Below are 22,427 nucleotides of genomic sequence, written 5' to 3'. Positions count from 1 at the left end.
AGAGGGGAGGAGTGAGCCAACCCCACTTGGCCAACCAGCACCGCGGTTAGCGACCCGGTAGGCGTGCCCTCGCAGCCGGCGGCTTGATTCCGCCCGGAGTAATAAAAGCGACTGTAAGGGACTGCTTCACCAGATGACCTGGGAGATGAGCGAAGAGGCGACACCAAGAGGAGCGGTGAGATGCGAAACGCTCCAAGCCAAAGAGGAGAGGTACTCGGAAAGGAAACCAGCTTTGGAGAGACGCGCTGAAAGGAGGGAGACGGCTCCACCAGAAGGAGAGGAGCAGGTGTGCCCGAGCCAGCGCGTGACGTCTACAGCATCGGCAGCGGATACGCGACGAAGGGTTTTCCCGCCAAAAACCGCGAGGAATTGAGAGCTGCTGCCTCCGACCCTGCCTCCCTCTCCAGCAATCCACCTCAAGCCCTACCTGCCTGCAATATCCCCCGTGTAAGTGTGAACGTCGTCTGTCCTACTCGTTGTCTTGGGGTTAAGTAAATTGAATAGAATAAGCTAACGATGCACTGTGTGACTGCTTTTTCCATCCATTGCTTGTAAATAATTTTGGTCGTTCTTTCTTTTTGCTTGTGTGTGTATAATAAATCTGTTCTTCCTCCGTACTCTGTCTTCTTCTCTTTTCCTTCTCTTTCGGTCGCTTTAGAGGTTTCCCGATTGAATATCTGCGGTGCGATCTGGTCAACGTCGGGTGGAATCGGGTTCTAATCGGGGAGTAACTGTTCGGACGCGGTAATACCAACCGCTCGGTAAAATAACATCTAAAACCGCGTCTGTAACAATTGGTAGTCAGGAGTTGGGATTCGAACCTGGGACTAAATTTATTTAGCCTAAATTTTGGACACCAATTGTACTATTGGCAGTAACAATTGGTGTCGGGGAGTGAGATTCGAGGCCCGAACCAATTTTTTTTTTCAACATCTAAAAAAAAAATTTGGTCAAAATTTGGAGCTGCTGGAAATTTGTGTTGTTTTAAAGCAAAACCCGAATTTTGAGATCGCGCCATGGACAATCAAGGCGATCGGATGTCGGTGGGAGAGATAGACAGGGTGGGATCGACCCAGGACCTCGGGGAAATGTATGTGGAGGAAAGGGAGGAGGAGAAAAATGGCAATGTGGTTGCGGGGGTATCAGGCGCACAAAATGGCGCTCTTGCGCACGAGGTTGGGGCAGCTGCGGCCGCACCCTTGGTACTACCAACGGTGGCCCAAATGCAAGCCTTCATGGCCCAATTCATGGTGGAAATGCAGAGAGAAAACGACATTATGGAACGAATGGAAAACAGAATGAGGGCTGATAATGAGCGAATAACGGTAATGGGGAACCGGATGGATGCTCAGGGTGAGCGATTGGAGGGCCAAATGGGGGTAATGGGGAATCGGATGGATGCTCAGGGTGAGCGATTGGAGGGCCAAATGGGGGTAATGGGAAACCAATTGGGGGTAATGAGGGACGAAGCGAGGGGTACCGGTGAGAAGTTAGACAATAATTTTGAGGGGTTAGACAACGGGATAAAAGAGGTAAAGAATGGGTTAACGGGGGTAGAAAACAGAATGGCCGCTCAAGAGAATCAAATGGAAGGGATGAAAAAGGGGTTAGAGGGGTTAGAAAACAGGATGGAAGGCAAATTGCGGGAGATAGGGGAGCAATCCGCCCGAGAAATTAAACAAATGGGAGAGCAGATAGAGGAGGTAAAAATCGGGGTAGAAACCAAATTGGATGCTCAGAGGGATGAATTGGGACAGATGAGGGCGACATCTACAAAAGAAAGGGAGGAGATGAAGGAGGAGATACGACGAGGTGTGAGTGAGGAGGTCTCGGGGCTACGCGAGGAGGTAAAGCGAGGTGAGAAGCGTATGGAGAAAGAGGTGAGAAATAATGCGGCAAAGTTACAAGGGGGAATAGAAGATCTGACGGAGGAGGTGGAACAGCTGACGGAGGGACAAAAAGAACTAGTGGAGCAGGTTCAAAAGAACACTGCGGTACTAGGAGGGTTAAAGGCGACACAAAAATAAATTAAAAACGAATTAATAGTGACACAGAGGCAATGTCAGATGGTACGTGAGGAACTGACAATGAGGGTGGACGAGGTGACAGAGATAATGGAGACGAAGGACCGGCAGGTGAGGATGCACATAGAGACGGTCACGGTAGCCTTAGAGGACGAACTTGAGGAGACGCACCGGGAAATAAAAGAGGTGAAGCGAAAATTAGAGGAAGTGGAAGAAGAGGTGAGTGAAATTAAGAAGGGACGGACAGAAACTAAAAGAGAAATCCAGGAGGAGGTGATGGAATATGTGCAAGGTCGGTGCTCAACTCATGATGTGATGCTTACTAACCAAATAAAGAGTTTGCCGGTGGCAAAGGAGGTGCGACGACGAGGTACGGAGGTGAGTGGCAATGTATATGATGTGAGGAAAGCTTCAGTCGGCTTGGGGATTGGTTTGGATCCGGGTGTTCGTGAAAGGCCGTTGGTGAAGTGTGCGACAGGTCTGGTGTGCGAAAAAAGAGGTGTGCGAGAATGTCCGACCATGGGGTGTGTGAGGAAAAAGTGCACGCCAAGGAGTGAGTGTGCTGTCGAGAGTGAGTCGGTCGTAGCGCGTGTGCGAGGCAGCACATGGAAGCGCGTAGTGAGGAGTGTTACAGAGGATGTAACGGGAGAGTGTGCCGTCAAGAGTGAGTTGGTCAAAGCGCGTGTGCGAGGGAGCACATGGAAGCGCGGTGTGGTAAGTGTTACGGAGGAAGTAACGAAAGAGTGTGCACAAGAGGATGCGCGAGAAAGGTGTGTAACGGACAGGTGCATGGGGAAAGAGTGCGCTGTCAAGAGTGAAGGAGAATGCACGCCTGTGGTGAGAGTTACAGAGGATGTAACGAAAGAGTGTGCGCGAGAGGATGCGCGAGAAAGGTGTGTAACGGACAGGTGCATGAGGAAAGAGTGCGCTGTCGAGAGTAAGGGTGAGTGCGTTGTCAAGAGTGGTGGTGAGAATAGTGAGAGTGGCACGGAGCGTGAGTTAGATGTGACAGGTGAGCGAGGATGTACACCTGGAATGGAAGGATGCACACTTGGAATGGTAGAGCGTGTGTGGGAATGCACACTTGAGTTGGTCGTGAGGCACGTGGTTGGGTGTGCGAGTGAGAACACACCTGTGATTGTCACAGAAGAGGTGACCGAGGAAGGGGCGCGAAGAGGTGTGTTGGTGAGGTGTGCGAGCGACGAATGTGTGCCAAGGTGTTCGGTGGTCAGGTGTGTGACCAAGGCTGGGAGTGGAATGAGTGTACCTGGGTGTGTAAGGAAAGGTACGAGGAGCATGGGAACGGCTGGATGTATGAGGAAGAAAGGGGTAGCGTATGCGTTTAAGCATGCAGGTGAAGCATCGACGGTAACCGGGTTAGAGGTTTGAACGACTTATAGCCGAATCGGGCCCTCGGTGCGCGTCGGGCAGCTTCGCGTGCCGCGAGGACCAGCGGGGATCCGAACCACGGCGGTTTCGAAAGAACCGCCGTACGCGATCCACGCTGTGCCTCGCTTGGAACGGCCGCGTCCGGGCTCCACTAGGCGGAGCGGGCAGCCCGATAGGAAGGGTCGTCATGGCGACCACTTTCTATTGAGACGTGCCGGCAGGTCGAGATCGGGACATTGGATGGCTCCATGCCGAGGTGGTGCGTGGGATCTCGGCCCGGGTAAGCCCCCGTCCCTGCACCGAGTGCCGGACGCATCCAGCCGCCGGCACAAAACGACCCGCGTTCATTGCTCGGCTGTAGGAAGCCGGGCTGTAGACGTGAATTGGCGCACCGAGAGGATGTAATAAGTAGACGGGTGATGAGGATAGTGTTTTGGACTCAAAATTAGAAAAAGGCGAAATTTGATGATTGGTACGGTGATTGGCAGATGATTGGCAAAATTTTTGATTGGCTGAAATTTGGTGTGCCAAATTGGTAGTGGGAGATGCCCGATGTGGTGGGATGGCAACTCTGTCATCCCTCACAAAAGTGGGGCAAATGCGCTATAGTTTATGGGGTTGATGGCAGTGAAAACTAGCCCGGGTGGGTTAGGATATATCTTGTGTAGGGACCTAGAAGATGACATTAGGTAACGTTAAGGTTAGTTAGTGACTGATACCTGTAGTGGGGACGCAGGTAGTTTAGTGTGGATGATAGTGACGTGGGAGGGCAATAGTTTAAAGGGACGACTGGGAAGCGCAAGTTTCAGAGGGGAGTAGTTAGCTGAGATGATGCCGTGTGTGTGAGGATTGAACAGGTGTGATTGAACAGGTGTGATTGCACAGGTGTGCAACTGAACAGGTGAATGGAGCAGTGTATGAGTGAGTAATGATGATGGGTATTGTGATGACCAAATGGTCCAGGAAGAAAGGAGGGTGCAGGTGGCACCAGGTGTGAGGGCACAGGTGTGCAACAGCAGGTATGGAGACAGGTGTATGGAATAAATGGTATGGAGTATTGGAATGGATGGTCGTGGAGTGAGTATGGTGGAAATTGTGGAGTGGAGTGGATGGTGCGAAGGTGTGAATGGGGGAAGAGTGGACCCCCATCACGGATACCCGGGGCGGGTAGTGTAAGTGTTAGGTAGAGGGTACAGGTAAATTGTGGTTGGATATTGGCATCTGTGGTGTGGGTGAAAGAATGGTCTTTGGATGGGTGCATTAGTGTTGTGGAAATGGCTGGGCGTGTAGCCTGTTAGTGTGTGTAGTTGGTTGGGCGCTCCACCACTGTGAGGATGTCGGCCAGGTGAGGCCGCAGGTGGGCTCTGGGAGCTGGTAGTAGTTGTTGTGGATGGGGCCCGAGGATCCGGAGGACGGACCCGGGTAGCCCAGTGCCAGAGGGCACCGAGTGGGGTGACAGAGCCAGGAGAGAGCCTTCCCCAGTTAGATAGGTTAGGGTGAGGAGCTAGGTAAGCTCGGGTGGCAACTACAGTGGTGGAGGTGTGCAGGTGGGTAGACCTGCTGGGAGAGCTACACGTCGCAGCCCAGAAATTGTGCGAGGGCACCGGGAGATGAATCGGGGGAGTGAGACCCCAAATTGAGAAGCACCACAGTTTGGTCAATGGGAATTGGTTTTTATAACCCATAGTGTAAGTTGGCCAATGGATTGGCAGGGAGAGACCCCGGGTAGTGTAAAGTGTGTTAATGTCATTTAGGAAGTAGTTAGGATGAAGTCTCCTCGCACCATCTGCATCCACTCACCTGAGGTGACAGGTACTCCACACCATGCCATGTTTTGATTATTTTTTATGATGCAAATGTTTGGATTGTGAGACGCATCATGACGTGGGTGTGACATTGTGCGTAATTCCATCTCTCCCTCCTTATGAGGATTGATGATGAATTGGTGATGGCAAATTTTGAAGTCGAGGGATTGTGGTGACGAATTTGGTATAGAGGAAATATGGGGAAGACGTGACAGTAGTGACGAATTTGTAAATGGGTAGATTTTGTAAATATGGGGTAAGGGCAAGGGTAGTGTAGGTGACAGGGGGGTGACGTACGGTAGGGACGAGCTTTCTCACTTCACCCTCCGTACGCATTTCGCCTTGCATTGCCTTATTGATGTGTACCCTTGTGACCTTACCCCTCGCTCAATTGTCTCTTTTGTCTCCCACATGACCTGTGCGCCATTGGGTGCCGAGGGGAGCGTGCGTGAGGTGGCCATTGTGCGCACGAGATTCCCAGAACCAGCATGCATTGCGTTGATGTACCACTTTATGGACCGCTGTTCTGCGGCCAAGTACCACTTGATGGACCCCAGGTTCTGGGGCAGGGCACCTCTGTTGGAGACCGGCCATAGTGGCCAGGGAATCTTGCTTGCGGACCTCGGTAAGGTGGCACCTATGCCAAACAGGTGGACCACCCTTAGTTGGCCCCTGTTGCCCTAAATAAAAATGGACACAAGTTGTGCTTTTTATATTTCCAAGTAGGCCGCATGAAGCCAGAAGACGTCGGGAAGAACATCGGCCCAGCAGAGAAAGAGAAGACCACCACCAGTTGTTTTGTTGTGTTTATTAAGAACCATGGTGACTGCGCACCGAGTGGTGCTTTTGGTGCTTTGTGGTGCTTTTGGTGCTTTTGGTGCTTTTGGGTGCTTTGGTGGTATTGGTACTGGTGCATCGATGCAATGCGTGCTGTCTCCTCCCTCCCAACAGGAATTTCTTTTTCTTGTTCCCTAAAAAGAAAAAAAGAAAAAAACACAGGTCCTGGGTTGCGTTGTAAATAAGAAATCACGTCATTGTAAATAATGCTCCCCACCGTAAATGTATAGTTTGAGAATAATTCCGTAATTCGGTTAGCTGTGGGCTTGAGTCTGTTAGACAGGGTGCAATGCAATAGGGGGACATACTTAGTTGTGTTTTAAGATTGTCACACTCAGGGTCAGGTTAATTGTAGAGGGAATTACACCTACGTGTCACACTAAGTTAAAGTTTTGTAGGCCCGAGCCACTGGCCTGAGGAAAGGAGGGTGCAGTGTAACGGTTTTGAGAAGTGTAACGAATTTGGAGAAGTGTAACAGTTTTGGAAGAGTGTAACAATTTTGGAGGAAGTGTAACGAATGTAAAAAGTGTGGTTTTGTTATGTGTAACACCCTGTTAATGTAAATAATGGTCGCAGCCGTCCTCCTAGTTAATTCCATGACACTTACACGCAGGCCACGATATATCTTTTAAATAGTGTATTTCCTTATTCTATGTAGGCTAAATATGTGTTTCCCACTAGATTGACTTTGCATTGTATCAAACAAAATAAGCGTAGGCCCTTGCAATTTCCCCAAACATCTCCGCTCTCCAAAGTTCCTTTCAAAAGGGGTGCGAGTGGTGTTCAATCCCGCAAGCCGCCATTGCCCATGTGCTAATCTCGGAGAAGAAAGGCGTGTCTCCACCTCGTCATAGAGGGGAGGAGTGAGCCAACCCCACTTGGCCAACCAGCACCACGGTTAGCGACCCGGTAGGCGTGCCCTCGCAGCCGGCGGCTTGATTCCGCCCGGAGTAATAAAAGCGACTGTAAGGGACTGCTTCACCAGATGACCTGGGAGATGAGCGAAGAGGCGACACCAAGAGGAGCGGTGAGATGCGAAACGCTCCAAGCCAAAGAGGAGAGGTACTCGGAAAGGAAACCAGCTTTGGAGAGACGCGCTGAAAGGAGGGAGACGGCTCCACCAGAAGGAGAGGAGCAGGTGTGCCCGAGCCAGCGCGTGACGTCTACAGCATCGGCAGCGGATACGCGACGAAGGGTTTTCCCGCCAAAAACCGCGAGGAATTGAGAGCTGCTGCCTCCGACCCTGCCTCCCTCTCCAGCAATCCACCTCAAGCCCTACCTGCCTGCAATATCCCCCGTGTAAGTGTGAACGTCGTCTGTCCTACTCGTTGTCTTGGGGTTAAGTAAATTGAATAGAATAAGCTAACGATGCACTGTGTGACTGCTTTTCCCATCCATTGCTTGTAAATAATTTTGGTCGTTCTTTCTTTTTGCTTGTGTGTGTATAATAAATCTGTTCTTCCTCCGTACTCTGTCTTCTTCTCTTTTCCTTCTCTTTCGGTCGCTTTAGAGGTTTCCCGATTGAATATCTGCGGTGCGATCTGGTCAACGTCGGGTGGAATCGGGTTCTAATCGGGGAGTAACTGTTCGGACGCGGTAATACCAACCGCTCGGTAAAATAACATCTAAAACCGCGTCTGTAACAATATATATATATATATATATATATATATATATATATATATATATATATATATATATATATATATATATATATATCAGTCACTATGCGACCTTCATATCATCAGTGGAGAACCGCCAGCAAGGTGTCCCATACAGCTGCTGCTGCACCTTGCTGGGAGCGATACGCACCGCCTGCCACGCGGTGACGTTATCTCTGGTATCCACTCATCCACATATATATATATATATATATATATATATATATATATATATATATATATATATATATATATATATATATATATATATTTGACAGGAAGGGCAGGAGTCAATCTCCGCTGCCTGTTTTCCTCCGAGGTGAACACAACATTGGTCGTACCAGGAGTCACAGTCATGACAATGGATCCAATTCAGCAGATCATTTTGGGGTTGTGTGCACCATGCAGCAGAACATGCAGCTGGATTTCCTCCGCACACCCATTGTTTGTCCTCCCCCCCCCCCCTCCCTCCTGCCTTGACCTTCAGCTCTGCGGTTGGTGTTTCCTCACCTCGAACTGCTCTTTTTGTCCTGTTGCGTCCTGATCCGTTCAGTGTACAGGTTCTCGCTCTGGTTCTTAATTCTTAATTCTGTTTTCTTTACAGGTTGTGTTTTGTTCTTTTCTGTAAGTGTTTCTTATGTAATGTTTGTAATGTATGTAATGTATGTCTTTGTAATGTATGTAATGTAATGTTTCTTAATTCTGTAAGTGTACAGGTTCTTAATTCTGTTTTCAGATTTTGCAGTCGCCAGATTAGCTTAACACTCAATAGAACTGGACCCGCGAAATTTCGGGGATTTTTGGTGGAATTACCTCGGGGTAAAGTTACATAGGAAAGCCCCATGTTGAATTTCCGTCGCCGAAGGACTTTATTTATTATTTTTTATTACTAAATTCATCCTGTCTTCGCCTCTAGGAGGATAGAGGGGTATCTGTAGGTAACGGGAACCTTTATTCGGAGAAGATTGGACAAAAATTGACCGAGTTATTGAAAATATTAACTTATAAAAAATTAGTTTCTTAACGCTGTAAACGCAGTGACGTCATCACGTCCCCGGCACGACTCGATTCCGAGGAAATTTTGGTCTTATGGTGCACGGCTCCATTTCACAACGAATTTGAATTCTGTGTACAGTTTTGCCACGAAAATGAGATCCCTGCATCGAGTGTGGTATCTTATTTGGTGAAATTCGGTCGATCTGAAGTGGTGAAAATAAAATGTGATCGTGGAAAATCGTAGCGGGGGGCCATTTTGAATCGGTTTTCAGTGAATCGGTTTTCGATTATGACACCGAGTTACTTGTGGTGGATAGGAACACCACTAGGTAAGTAAGGACAACCTTTATTTAGCAAAGATTGGGCAAAAATTGACCGACTAATTCAAAATATTAACTTATATCAAATAGGTCTTTTAAGGTGAAAACGCGATGACGTCACCACGTCACACGGCACGAATGCGCACCTGTGTCGTTGGAGGTATTGACTTATATAGGGTTGGTTTTCTAAGGCTGGGGCGCAGTGGCGTCATCGCGTCCCCGGCACGAGGGTCGATTCTGAGGAAATCTTGTTTCATTGTGCACGCCTTCGTTTTACTTCCAAATTAGAATCTGTTTCATTAATATTAATTGTTGTTTCCACACTGCGTCGAGAAGCGTAAGTATACCGCGACAAGAAAAAGGTATGCTACGAATTTATGCGAGGTATATTGTGATAGGTAGCGTCGAGTGAAGGGGTCGTGTTCGGGCCGTGGTCTTGCCTAGATGTAGGCCGCACCTCATTTTGTCGAATAAAGTGGTATTCGGGTGGTTCGGGGACTCGGATCTTAATTCTGTTTTCAGATTTTGCAGTCGCCAGATTAGCTTAACACTCAATAGAACTGGACCCGCGAAATTTCGGGGATTTTTGATGGAATTACCTTGGGGTAAAGTTACATAGGAAAGCCCCATGTTAAATTTCCGTCGCCGAAGGACTTTATTTTTATTGCGAAATTCATCCTGACTTCGCCTCTAGGAGGATAGAGGGGTATCTGTAGGTAACGGGAACCTTTATTCGGAGAAGATTGGGCAAAAATTGACCGAGTTATTCAAAATATGAACTTATATAAAATAGGTCGTTTAAGGGCGAAGCGCGATGACGTCACCACGTTCCGCGGCACGAATTTCGATTCTGAGGAGATATAGTTTCATTGTGCACGCCGTCATTTCACAACGAATTTTAATTCTGGGTCCAGTTTTGCCACGAAAATAAGGTCCCTGCATCGAGTGTGGTATCTTATTTCGTGAAAATCGGTCGATTTAAAGTGGTGAAAATAAAATGTGATCGTGGAAAATCGTAGCGAGGAGCCATTTTGAATCAGTTTTCGATTATTACACCGGGCTACTTGTGGTGGATAGGAACACCACTAGGTAAGTAAGGACAACCTTTATTTAGTGAAGATTGGGCAAAAATTGACCGACTTATTCCAAATATTAACTTATATCAAATAAGTCTTTTAAGGTGAAAGTGCGATGACGTCACGCGGCCTTGCCTAGATGTAGGCCGCCCCTCATTTTGTCGAATAAAGTGGTATTCGGGTGGTTCCGGTATTTGGGACCGCAGGGACGGAAAGTGCAGGTACGGGGTGCCAGTCACTCCCCAGCCGGCCCGCTCTGAAGGTTCGGATCGGGACACCGGGATTCATTCCGGTCGCCCGGTCGGCCCGGAGGTGGGGGTGCGGGGCCTGTCACGGAACGTCAAAACAATCGGCCTGCCGGGGCCGCCCAAAAGTCGGGCGTGAGGGGCGCGTCCACTAATGGAACGCCTCTCGCTTCCCAGATCGAGGGCCACGTGGTCAGGAGAACCTCGTCCCTTCTGGTTGCCTTGCCGTCCCACCGTGAGCGCTGGTCAGGGTGTACTTCAAACTAAGCTTAAGTGTCAAGTGTTAAGTTCCTCCTTGCCCTCGCAAGGGAAAGGCTAGGGTCAAGCTCTTCCAAATTTCCAAACACTAGAAATTGGATGTCTCAAATTAATTAATTATTTTGTTAATGCATCTCAGTCGCCCGCGACCTCTCTAGCGCGGGTGTCGAACCAGTTCATTTCCGGTGCGGCCGGGCCGAGTATCGACCTGGCCGTGGCCGAAGCCGTTGGTTCCGCCGTAGCACGCTATCGCGTAGGCTCGCGCGTCCCTGGTCTGCCGGGGCTCCGCGGGTGTCCTACCGTGCCTGGCGCCGCTATTCTCTCGACTTCCGGGAGTAGGTGCTGGTGCCCGGGGACGGATTTCGCTGTCTAAACATGGTAGCGCTAGGCCAGTGGGACCGCCGGGACCTACGTGCGCTCACAAGGTGTTCTACGCGTGGGCGGCAGTATCAGACCGGGGCGCCCAAACGCTCCCCGGCTAAAGTTCATCCTGATGCGCCCACATTGTGCGGACAACCCCAACCAAGTCGAGGGCCACGTGGTCAGGAGAACCTCGTACCTTCTGGTCACACTGTGCCTATCGGCCGGCCTCGAAGACCGAAATTGTGTCGGCTACCGATCCTTCGGGTTCGTAACTATGCCACCCTGAAAACAGGCGTGCTGGAGCTGGACACGAGGCATTAACTATGCCGTCCAGCTCCGAACGAAGGCGTGCACAATAAATAAATATATATATATATATATATATATATATGTATATATATTTATATATTTATATATACAGTATATATATATATATATATATATATATATATATATATATATATATATATATATATATATAATATATATATATATATATATATATATTGATATATTTATATATATATTTATATATTTATTTATTTATTTATTATTATTATAATATATATATTTTTTATTTTATTTATATACCTGTATATATATATATATATATATATATATATATATATATATATATATATATATATATATATATATATATATATATATATATATATATATATTTTTTTTTTTTTTTTTTTTTTAATATATATATATATTTTGATATATATCTATATATATTTTTATATATATATATTTATTTTTATATATTTATATATTTTTATATATTTATATATTTTTACATATATTTATATATTTATATATATATATATATATATATATATAGCTGTTATATGCAATATCTGGTGTTGGGCTAGTGGCTAGGGTGCCAGCTTAGGATAACCAAGGATCCTGGGTTCTAATCCTGGTCGATTGCTGAATTAACGCCAGGGGGGTTGACTCAGCCTGTTCATCCTTCCGAGGTTGGCTAATTTGAGTACCAGTTCACTGGTAATTCCCTGCTTGTCGTAAAAAGGCGACAAAAAGGGTTGGCGTCAGGAAGGGCATCCGGCCGTAAAACATTGCTTCAAAAAAGGGGACCAAAACACAACAACCACGGTCCCCGAAAAAGGCCACCCCCTGCTTTGCGGGGAAAAATGGCCTCTAAAGGTGTTTTTATTTATTTATATATATATATATATTTATATATTTATATATTTATATATATATTTATATATATACATTTTTTTTTTTTTTTTTTTTATATATATATATTTTTATATATATATATATTTTTTTATATATTTATATATATATTTATACATATATATATATATTTTTTTTTTTTTTTTTTTTTTATATATATATATATTTTTTTTTTTTTTTTTTTTTTTTTTTTTTTAATATATTTTTATATATTTATATATTTATGTATTTATATATTTATGTATTTATATACTTATATATAGATATAGATAAATTAACACAACCTGCAGTCGGTAGGAGTACTTTTTTTTTTTTTTTTTTTTTTTTTTGTATACCAGATCGAGGCTCGTGAAAGAGCGAACATTAATCACACAGAAAGACAAACAGACACATAAAACAAATAACATCGGGAGCGGTAGACAAGATGGGGAGAGAGGGGGAAGGACACAAACACAACATTTGAGAGCAGGGACCGAGAGACATGGAGACATCGAGAGATCTGTGGGAGGGAGAGGGCTTTGGGGGGGAGGCATGTGAAGGGGGGGAGGCATGTGAAGGGGGGAGGCATGTGAAAGAGGGGGGGGGGGTGGGAGAGGTATAAACATATGGACACTGCCAGGATTTCCAGGAAATAAGTTGGAATTTCAAACAAGGTGGATCTGGGGTGAATTAGTGGGGGTAGAAAAGATCAAGGTTATGGATGGGGGAAGATAAGAGATGGTGGTGAACAGCTGTTTTAAAGACCTGGAGGGAGGAGAGGGATTGAAGGGAGTGTGGGAGTTTGTTCCACAGGCGGGAGAAAAGAGGAATGAAAGAGTGAAGGTGAGCAGAGAGCCGAGATTTCGGCAGTTTAACCATCAGAGGGTTGCTGGCAGATCTTGTGCGACCTGTAGGAATATTTGGGGGACAGAGCACAGAGAGAGCTGGGGGAGCAAGGCCGGAGAGGAGTCGGTAGAAGACAGAAAGACCACCTACCTGCCTGCGGTGAGTGAGTGAAAGGCCCTCAGAGATAGCTTCATCGCGGGAGATTCCAATGATTTTGAAAGCTTTGGATTCAACAGCGTGAAGCCGAGCCATGTGTGAGGCAGGAGCACCAGCCCATAGGGGAGAACAGTATTCCATTGAGCTGCGGATGAAAGCCTTGTAAGTGGTGAGGAGCTCAGGTGTGCCGAGGAAGGACTTCGCACGACGGAGGATGCCCAGTCGGCGACTGGCTTTGGAGGCCAGCTTGGAAATGTGGTTTTCCCAAGAAAGATCATGGCAGATAGTGAGACCCAAAAGCTTGAGTGACAGAACTTCTTGGAGAGGATTGTTGAGAAAGTAGATGGGAGGGTTGTCCAGTCGATCTTTTCGGAGAGACATAGTAAGAGAGTGAGATTTGGCAGGATTGAAAGACATGTTCCACTTGTTTGACCAGTCTGTGATTTTGTCCAGGTCTTCAGAGAGTGAGGAGGCTGCAGACTGCCGATCTGAGGGAAGAGGAATGGAGCGGCAGAGAGTGGAGTCATCAGCAAAGAGATAGAGAGGATTTTCCAGAGAGTCAGAGAGATCATTGATAAAGACCAGAAAAAGCACAGGGCCCAGCACACTTCCTTGGGGAACTCCAGCCTGAACAGGAAGGGGAGATGAGAGAAATCCATTCAGGGCCACACGTTGACTACGACCAGAGAGGAAGTCCGCAAGCCATGCATGGAGATTTCCATGGATACCATAGGAGGAGAGTTTGGTGAGCAGAGCTGGGTGCCAGACCGTATCAAAGGCCCTTGATATGTCAAGGGAGACAGCTCTGATTTCCTGTTTGGCATTGAGGACCTCCATCCATTGTTGAGACAGCAGAAGCAGCATGTCCAGAGTAGAGTGACCTGGTCTGAAACCAAATTGATGATCAGAGATCAAGCCATTGGAGAAGAGGAAAGATTTCATATCCGAAGCAATGATGGATTCCATGACTTTGCTGATAATTGGGAGCAGGCTGATTGGTCTGTAGTTGCAAGGATCTGTTTTTGCACCTTTTTTGTGTAAAGCGGTAATGTTAGCTGATTTCCAGGATGCTGGCAGATGACCTTGAGCAAAAGATAGGGTGAAAAGAACAGAGAGAGGGTGAGATAGAGCGGCAGAGCAGGATTTTAAGACCCGTGGGCTGATGCCGTCTGGTCCAGTTGCAGAATCAGAGTCGAGGTTTGACAAAAACTCCTCCACCTTGTCAGGAGAGAAGGACACAGAGTCCAGGAGCAGTTGGGTTCGACTGGGAAAGGTGGGAACAGAGAGAGATGGGTTTGGGACTAAGGATTTCGAGGCGAACACAGAGTTGAGGCATTCGGCTTTGTCACGTGCGATGTCAACTGTGTGGCCATTTGAGGTAAGGGAGGGGATGGAGGGGGAACAAACACCAGAAACGGATTTGACCAGACGCCACCAGGATTTGGAGGAAGGAGACAGGTTTGAGAGTTCATTCTTGAGTGAGGAGAGATAGTGCTTCCTGGCACTCCTGAGGGTAGACACACACTTGTTCCGAGCTTGGTGGAAGGAACTGAGATTTCCTTCAGTTGGATTAGCCTTCCAAGAGGCAAAGGCAAGTTGTTTCAGGGCAACTGCCTCACCACAAGATTCAGTGTACCATGGACGGGAGGAAGGGTAAGACAATTGAAGGCGAGATGGGATAAATCTGTGCATGAGAGAGATCAGTTTGCTTTGGAAGAATTCCCAGGAAGAATTGATGTCAGAGGCAGTGGAGATGGGAGACCAATCCAGACGATTGATGGCTGCTTGAAGACCGTCCCAGTCGGCCTGAGTGAAATGCCAGACTCGTCGACGCTGAGGAGGCTCTCTGAGAATGGCCAGAGAGATGTCCACTTTGACAAGCACATGATCAGAAGAACCGATTGGAGCAGAAGAAGAGCAGCAGACATTAGCAGGGAAGTTTGTCATAACCAAGTCTAGAAGAGAAGATACTCCATTGGCTGAGATCCGGGTCGGGAAATTGACAGATTGTGTCAATCCCAGTGAGTCACAGAAGTCCTTTGCTGAGGTGCCATGACTAGTGAGAGAGGAACCCACACCCAACCAGGTGGCATGATGACAGTTGAAGTCACCACATATGAGGAAGAGAGAGTTGGGATGAGTGGATAGAAGTTGGTCCATGTTGTCAGACATTGAAATGTAGATGGAGTCATCACTGTTTGGGGGACGGTACAGAACACATATGAACAAAAGGTGGGAGCGGAGAGGAAGCCGTAACCAGAGGTACTCCTGCGGGTGAGGAGGAAAGAGAGCAGTGCAAGGAGAGTGAGGAAGAGAGTTTTTGACAAAGATAGCCACCCCACCACCAGGCCGAGGCTCAGGTCTATCATACCGGAGGAGGGAGTAACCAGGAAGAGATATTAAGGAATCAGAGACATCTTGAAGGAGGAAAGTCTCTGTTAAGCAGATCAAGTCTGGATTGTCAGAAGCAACCTGTATGGAGAGATCAGTCAGGTTTGAGCGAAGGCCCCGGATGTTTGAGGTCCATACCGTTAATGAAGAGAGAGGGGGAGCATCCGGTACAGGACAGGGGAGGGGAGGAGTAGGGTAAGATGAAGGTAGGGAGAGCAGTTGATAGTGTTTCAGATGTTGCAGAAGAGTTCCAAGAAAGGGAAGGATGAGGAGGATGAAAGGTTTGCTGGTGAAGGGATGCGGCACAGTGAGGGGTTGTTTGAGGGGGGGCAGAGGAAAGTAGAAGGTTTGGGGGGGTGGAGGTATGAGATAGAAGGGAGACGAAGTGGGGAGGAGGCAGCTTGGAGGAGGAGGGGGGAGGAGAGAGAATTGGAGAGGAATGGTATGGGGGGAGAATTGAATGGGAGGGATTGGGGGGGAGTTTTGAAGGGGAGGAGTGAGGGGGGTGTTTAGGAGGGGAGGGGCAAGGGGGGAGTTTTGGAGGGAAGGGGAAAGGGGGGAGATCAGGAGTGGAGGGGCAAGGGGGGGGGATTAGGAGGGGAGGGGCAAAGGGGAAGTTTAGGAGGGGAAGGGCAAGGGGGGAGTTCAGGAGTTGAGGGGCAAGGGGGGAGTTTAAGAGTGGAGGGGCAAGGGGGAAGTTTCGGAGTGTAGGTGCAAGGGGGGGGATTTGGATGGGAGGGGCAAGAGGGGAGTTTAGAAAGTGGATGATTAATGAAAGACGAACATTGATAACAAATTGGGTTTGTTGTGATTTTCAAGTTAGCAATCCGGTTCAGGATGATGGAGGAGGGATGGAATGAATGTGAATTTAGACCATGTAGTGAGGGAGACGTATAAGATATTGAATTTCTTTTTTTTGAAGTGGAATGAGTTGGAGAGGAAATTGAGAAAAGCCTTTTAAATAGGAAGAAAAACAGCGTGTTGTAATATACCACTGAATAAAACACAGAAGGGGAAAGGTTAAACATATTTAAAAATATTTAAACAGAACTATGAACAATCTTATATGCACAAAAATACCAACGGGGGGAGAGCCGAGAGGGACCACCACGAGTCACGTGAACAGGGCAAACGGTGGATGGCAAGGAGATAATGGGGGTGGGGCGAACAGCACACCTGGACAGAAAATACAGGATGAGACAACAGTACACGTGGAGAAAAGAAAAGAAATGTTTTTGGTTTTTTTTTTGGTTTTTTTTGGGGGGGGGGGTGGGGATTTAGAACGTTAGACAGTATTATGTTCGGGGTAGAAGGGAAAAAACCGAGAGCCAAGCAAAACACACTTAAGTTAACAAAACACCGACGGGGGTACAACTACAGTACAAGGCCACACACGAGGAGCAGAACACGATTAATTAAATACGAGTTACAGGAAATTCAAACCAAAACTAACTATAATCAAACAATATCACATGGACGATAAAATAACGAATTGAAATTTGACAATCTATCTGGGGAAATGGGGGAGAAACACGTGGTCGAAGAACGAACGAACGAATAAGAAAGAATAAACGAATGAGCACAGAGAAGGTAATGTCTTTTTTTTTTGTTTTTTTGAGTTGAGATTTACATAAGGAAGTAGGCTTTGGGGTGGAAAGACTGCGAAAACAGAGAACGAAAGTTATTGGATCACAAACGACAGGCGCTGAGAGAAAAACAAAGCCTCAAGGTTGTACAGTGTACACTGTACAGGGCCTCGAGACGACACGAATTAACGCGATTTTCAATACAGGTATGAAAGATTTGCACCGAAAATCTTTGACGGGACAATATACGTACATATAAAGCGCGGCGTTACGCGCGCTGCTTGTGAGCAAGGAGGAAGCGGACAAGCGGTAACATATAAACGTCTTTATTGTAAGACTACACTGTAACACTCAACTCCTCCGGGCTGGTCGCCCGGGGTATATCATGAGGCCACGCCTACCCCTCGGGCGTGGCCACCGCCCACTCGGTGCGTGGAATGATGTCACCACGCCAGTGGGCTTTTGTGTCCGCCACACGCGCCCCCCCAGAATTCCCGCGCACCTGGAGGGCCAGTTTGCGGGGCAGACGAATGACCCGGCCGAAGCGCCCCCTGGCGATCGGCGGCGTCCGGGGTGCAGGGATACCAGGTGGGATGCCCCTGGCTGCCCCTGGGATGGGTGCAGGACCGGGGGGCGCCGTGGCGGCGGGGCTGGGCGGTGCCGGGGGTCCGCCCGCAGGAGGGCGGCCCCGACGTGGGGGTCGGGCCACTGGCGGTGGATGGTCCACATCGAGGTGGGCCGGCTTGAGGCGGTCTACCGAAACGCGGTCAGGAGTACCGCCGATGTCCAGGGTGAAGTGCTTCGCCCCGGTCTCCAGCACGCGGAAAGGCCCGTCGTACGGGGGCCGCAGTGGTGTCCGATGGGCATCGTGGCGGACGAAGACGTACTCCGCCGTGCGAAGCTCCGGGGCGACGTGCGTCGGTGGGTGCCCGTGGCATGCCGTTGGCACCGGGGCGAACCTCTGGGCGGTCTCTTGCAGAGCGGAGCGCTGCTGTGCAGGCGCTGAGAGAAAAACAAAGCCTCAAGGTTGTACAGTGCCGTGGAGTCGGGGAGGAACTCGCCCGGCACCCGCAGCGGTTGCCCGAAGACCAACTCCGCCGCGGATGCGCGCAGGTCCTCCTTGGGCGCCGTCCGGAGGCCCAGCAGGACCCAGGGGAGCCTGTCGACCCAGCCGCCGTCGCGGAGGGTGGCCCGGAGCGCGGCCTTCAATGAGCGGTGAAATCGCTCACACAGGCCGTTAGCCTGGGGGTGGTAGGCCGTGGTTCGGTGCAGCCGGACCCCGAGCCCCTGCGCAACCGCCCCCCAGAGCTCCGAGGTGAACTGGGGGCCGCGGTCGGATGAGATGTCTGAGGGGGCGCCGAACCGGGCGACCCAGGTGGCGATGAAAGCCTGCGCGACATCGGCCGCCGTTATCGACGCCAAGGGCACGGCCTCCGGCCACCGGGTGGTGCGGTCCACCATGGTGAGGACGTAGGTGAAACCCCGCGAGGGGGGCAGAGGTCCCACCAGGTCCACGTGGACGTGGTCAAACCGGCGTTCCGGCACCGTGAACGGGGCCAACGGGGCCTGGGTGTGCCGGTGCACCTTGGCGCGCTGGCACGCGAGGCACGTCCTGGCCCAGCCGCGGACGGCCTTCCGGAGGCCATGCCAGACGAACTTGTCGGCGATCAGCCTTTGGGAGGCCCTCGCGCCCGGGTGGGACAGGCCGTGGATGGCGTCAAACACCTGGCGCTGCCAGCCCGCGGGCACAATGGGGCGAGGACGCCCGAGGGAGACGTCGCACAAGAGAGCCGCGCCCGCGCCGTCGAACGGCACCTCGGTGACGCGGAGGCCCGTGACGGCGGTCCGCAAGGCCTGGACGTCGGGGTCAGCGGCCTGGTCCGCTGCCATCCGGGCATAGTCGATGCCGAGGTGGACTGCGTGGGCGACGGCCCGGGAAAGGCAATCCGCCACCGGGTTGTCCTTCCCCGCGACGTGCTGGATGTCCGTCGTGTACTCGGACACGGCCGAGAGGTGACGCTGCTGCCGGGCCGACCACGGCTCGGTGACCTTGCCCATCGCGAAGATCAGCGGCTTGTGGTCGACGAAGGCAGTGAACGCCCGGCCCTCGAGCAGATGGCGGAAGTGCCTGACCGCCAAGTGAAGTCCGAGCAACTCGCGGTCGAAGGTACTGTAACGGCGTTCGGGCGGGCGAAGCTGCCGGCTAAAGAACGCCAGCGGTTGCCAAGCTCCACGCACCCATGGCTCGTGCACCGCGCCCACCGCGTAGTCCGAGGCATCGGTGGTGAGGGCGATCGGTGCATCGGGCGCCGGGTGCGCGAGCATGGTGGCGTTAGCCAAGGCGAGCTTCGCGCCCGTGAACGCCGTGTCCATCTGCTCGGTCCAGGTAACGTCGCCTTTGCCCGGCTTACCTCGGAGAGCTTCGTGCAGGGGGCGCAGGAGCTGGGCGATACGGGGCAGGAACCGATGGTAAAAGTTCACCATGCCCAGGAACTCCTGCAGCCCTCTGATCGTGCAGGGGCGCGGAAACCCCTTCACCGCCTCCACCTTGGCCGGCAGGGGGACGGCGCCGTGCCTGGTGACACGGTGCCCCAGAAAATCGATTGTGGCGGCGCCGAACCGGCACTTTGCGGGGTTCACAATCAGGCCATGCTGGCCCAGGCGTTCGAAGAGCGTGCGGAGGTGGCGTAGGTGCTCTTCGCGGGACGCGCTGGCGACGAGGATATCGTTCAGGTAGACGTAGACAAAATCCAAGTCGCGCAGGACGCTGTCCATCAGTCGCTGGAACGCCTGAGCCGCATTCTTCAGACCGAAGGGCATGCGCAGGAACTCGAAGAGTCCGAATGGCGTGATGACCGCCGTCTTCGGGACGTCCTCCGGCCTGACGGGGACCTGATGGTAGCCGCGTATGAGGTCCACCTTCGAGAAGAAGGACCTGCCCGCCAAACGGGCGGAAAAGTCCTGAATGTGGGGGACGGGGTAGCGGTCGGGAGTCGTGGCGTCATTGAGACGGCGATAGTCCCCGCACGGTCGCCATCCCCCGCCGGGCTTCGGCACGATGTGCAGCGGCGACGCCCAAGCGCTCTCTGAGCGCCGAACGATGCCGAGTCGCTCCAGGGTAGCGAACCCCGCTTTTGCCACCGCCAGCTTCGTCGGCTCGAGGCGGCGTGCCCGGGCGTAGACCGGTGGCCCGACGGTGGGGATGTGATGGGCCACCCCGTGCTTGACGGCCCCCGCCGAGAAGGTGGGCCGCGTGAGGGCCGGGAAGCCGGCGAGGAGGCGGGTGAATGCGTCCGCTGCCGGAAGCGTACAGACCAACGTGGCCGGAACCGAATCGTTCGGCAAGCCGCTTGGCAAGCCGCTCGTTGAGCTGGGCAATGCACATGCGAGCGAGCTGAACGTCTCGGCCTGGACAAGCCGTCTGCGCTTGACGTCGACCAGGAGCCCATTAGCGCACAGGAAGTCCGCGCCAAGCAGTGCCATGGGCACGTCGGCGGTGACGAACGTCCATCGGAAAACCTGCCCTCCAAACCGCAGAGAGAGGCAGCGTTTTCCGTACGTACGGATGGGCGTCCCGTTCGCGGCAAGCAGCGCGGGGCCCCCACCCGCGGCGTGCTTGTCTGACGTGCCGGCGGGAATGACACTCACCTGTGCTCCCGTGTCGCACAGGTAACGGCGCCCGGAGAAGGTGTCCGTTATGAACAGCAGGCTGCTCGAACGGCCGGCGCTCATCGCCACAATTGAGCGCCGGCCCGGGCGTTTCCCGACCCGTTGAAGGAGCACGGCGGATGACACCGCCGAGCTTCGTGGCCGAACTTGGCGTGGAACCAGCACCAGGTGGTGGAGCTGGAGGAGCACGGCTGGCTCCGCCAGGCCGGTGGAGTCGACGGGTTTCCCCGCGGTGGCGGTTTTCGCCGCGGCGGTGGGCGGGGCGTGGCGGCGTTCACGAGGTGCGTATCAGCATGCTGCTGAACCACAGCGTGCTGTAGAAGATGATGCTGTGGAACATCAGCGTGCTGTAGAAGATGATGCTGTGGAACATCAGCGTGCTGTAGAAGATGATGCTGTGGAACATCAGCGTGCTGTAGAAGATGATGCTGTGGAACATCAGCGTCGAAGGCCGTGACGGCCACGCCAACGCTCGCCCGCGTGTCCGCCTCGGCCGCCTCGTCCGCCTCGGCCGCCAATGCTCGGGGTTCCGTTAGCCCGGTCCCGGCCAACGCGAGGCGAACCTGCGCTGGAAGTTGGCGACGGAAAAGCGCCCGGAATAGCGAACCGGGGGCTTCGTCGCCCAACAGTGACAGCATATGGTCCATTCGGACCGACGGGCGCGTCTCACCGAGCTCGGGGAGATCCAGGAGGCGGTCGGCCCGTGCGTCGTCCGTGAGGCTGAACGTGGCTAGGAGTAGCCGCTTGAGTGCCTCGTACTTGTGGCCGTCCGGTGGGTGGCGAAGGACGGACACAACTCGAGCGGCCGTGCCGGGCCCGAGGGAGGCGACGACGTGGCAGTAGCGCGTGTCATCGCCGGTGAGGTGCCGAAGCTGAAATTGGGCTTCGGCCTGGACGAACCAGACTTCGGCCTGAGCCTCCCAAAATTCCGGAAGTTTGACGAAGGCGGCCATGGCGATGGCGTCGCGTGTGGAAGGATCGCTCCGGCAGATCCAACGTCGAGGGTCACCAGTAAAGCGCGGCGTTACGCGCGCTGCTTGTGAGCAAGGAGGAAGCGGACAAGCGGTAACATATAAACGTCTTTATTGTAAGACTACACTGTAACACTCGACTCAACTCCTCCGGGCACCGGGCTGGTCGCCCGGGGTATATCATGAGGCCACGCCTACCCCTCGGGCGTGGCCACCGCCCACTCGGTGCGTGGCATGATGTCACCACGCCAGTGGGCTTTTGTGTCCGCCACACATACACCATAAAAGAAATACAGTTATAACGAAAATACAAATTGGAACAATGACTTAACTTCGATTTCGATGGAGAGCGTGGAGACCTGCGAAAAAACGAACCGTCGCCAGCAAGACCGGAAACGGAAGTCGATTGAGGTCGATTGAGTGCTGTTGAATGTATATGGGCCAAATCGGTTAAATAGCCAAACCTGACTTTCTCAACTTCAGAGAATATTTCTTTTGAGAGAAGCTTAAAGAAAATTCTCCAAAGCCATCTCATGATTGAATCTTGAACATGAGAGAGATTGAACTGGTTAAGAGTGTGTGTGTATGTGTGTGTGGTGTGTCTGGTGTGTCTGGTGTGACGAGACTGAACATATGGACCATTGAGTAA

At 51.1% G+C, this 22,427-nt stretch overlaps 1 protein-coding gene across 11 annotated transcripts in view; it reads left to right on the top strand.

Annotated features, from left to right (window-relative positions):
* Window positions 1–22,427, top strand: part of CLIP1 (CAP-Gly domain containing linker protein 1) — a 256,458-nt gene that overhangs the window by 178,496 nt on the left and 55,535 nt on the right. The gene's annotated exons all lie outside the window — the stretch shown is intronic.

The sequence above is a fragment of the Myxine glutinosa genome, chromosome 14, assembly GCF_964187855.1.
Source record: "Myxine glutinosa chromosome 14, kmMyxGlut1.1, whole genome shotgun sequence".
Lineage (NCBI taxonomy): Eukaryota > Metazoa > Chordata > Myxini > Myxiniformes > Myxinidae > Myxine > Myxine glutinosa.
Note: the sequence above shows the minus strand (reverse complement) of the source record. Positions and strands in the feature narration are given on the sequence as shown.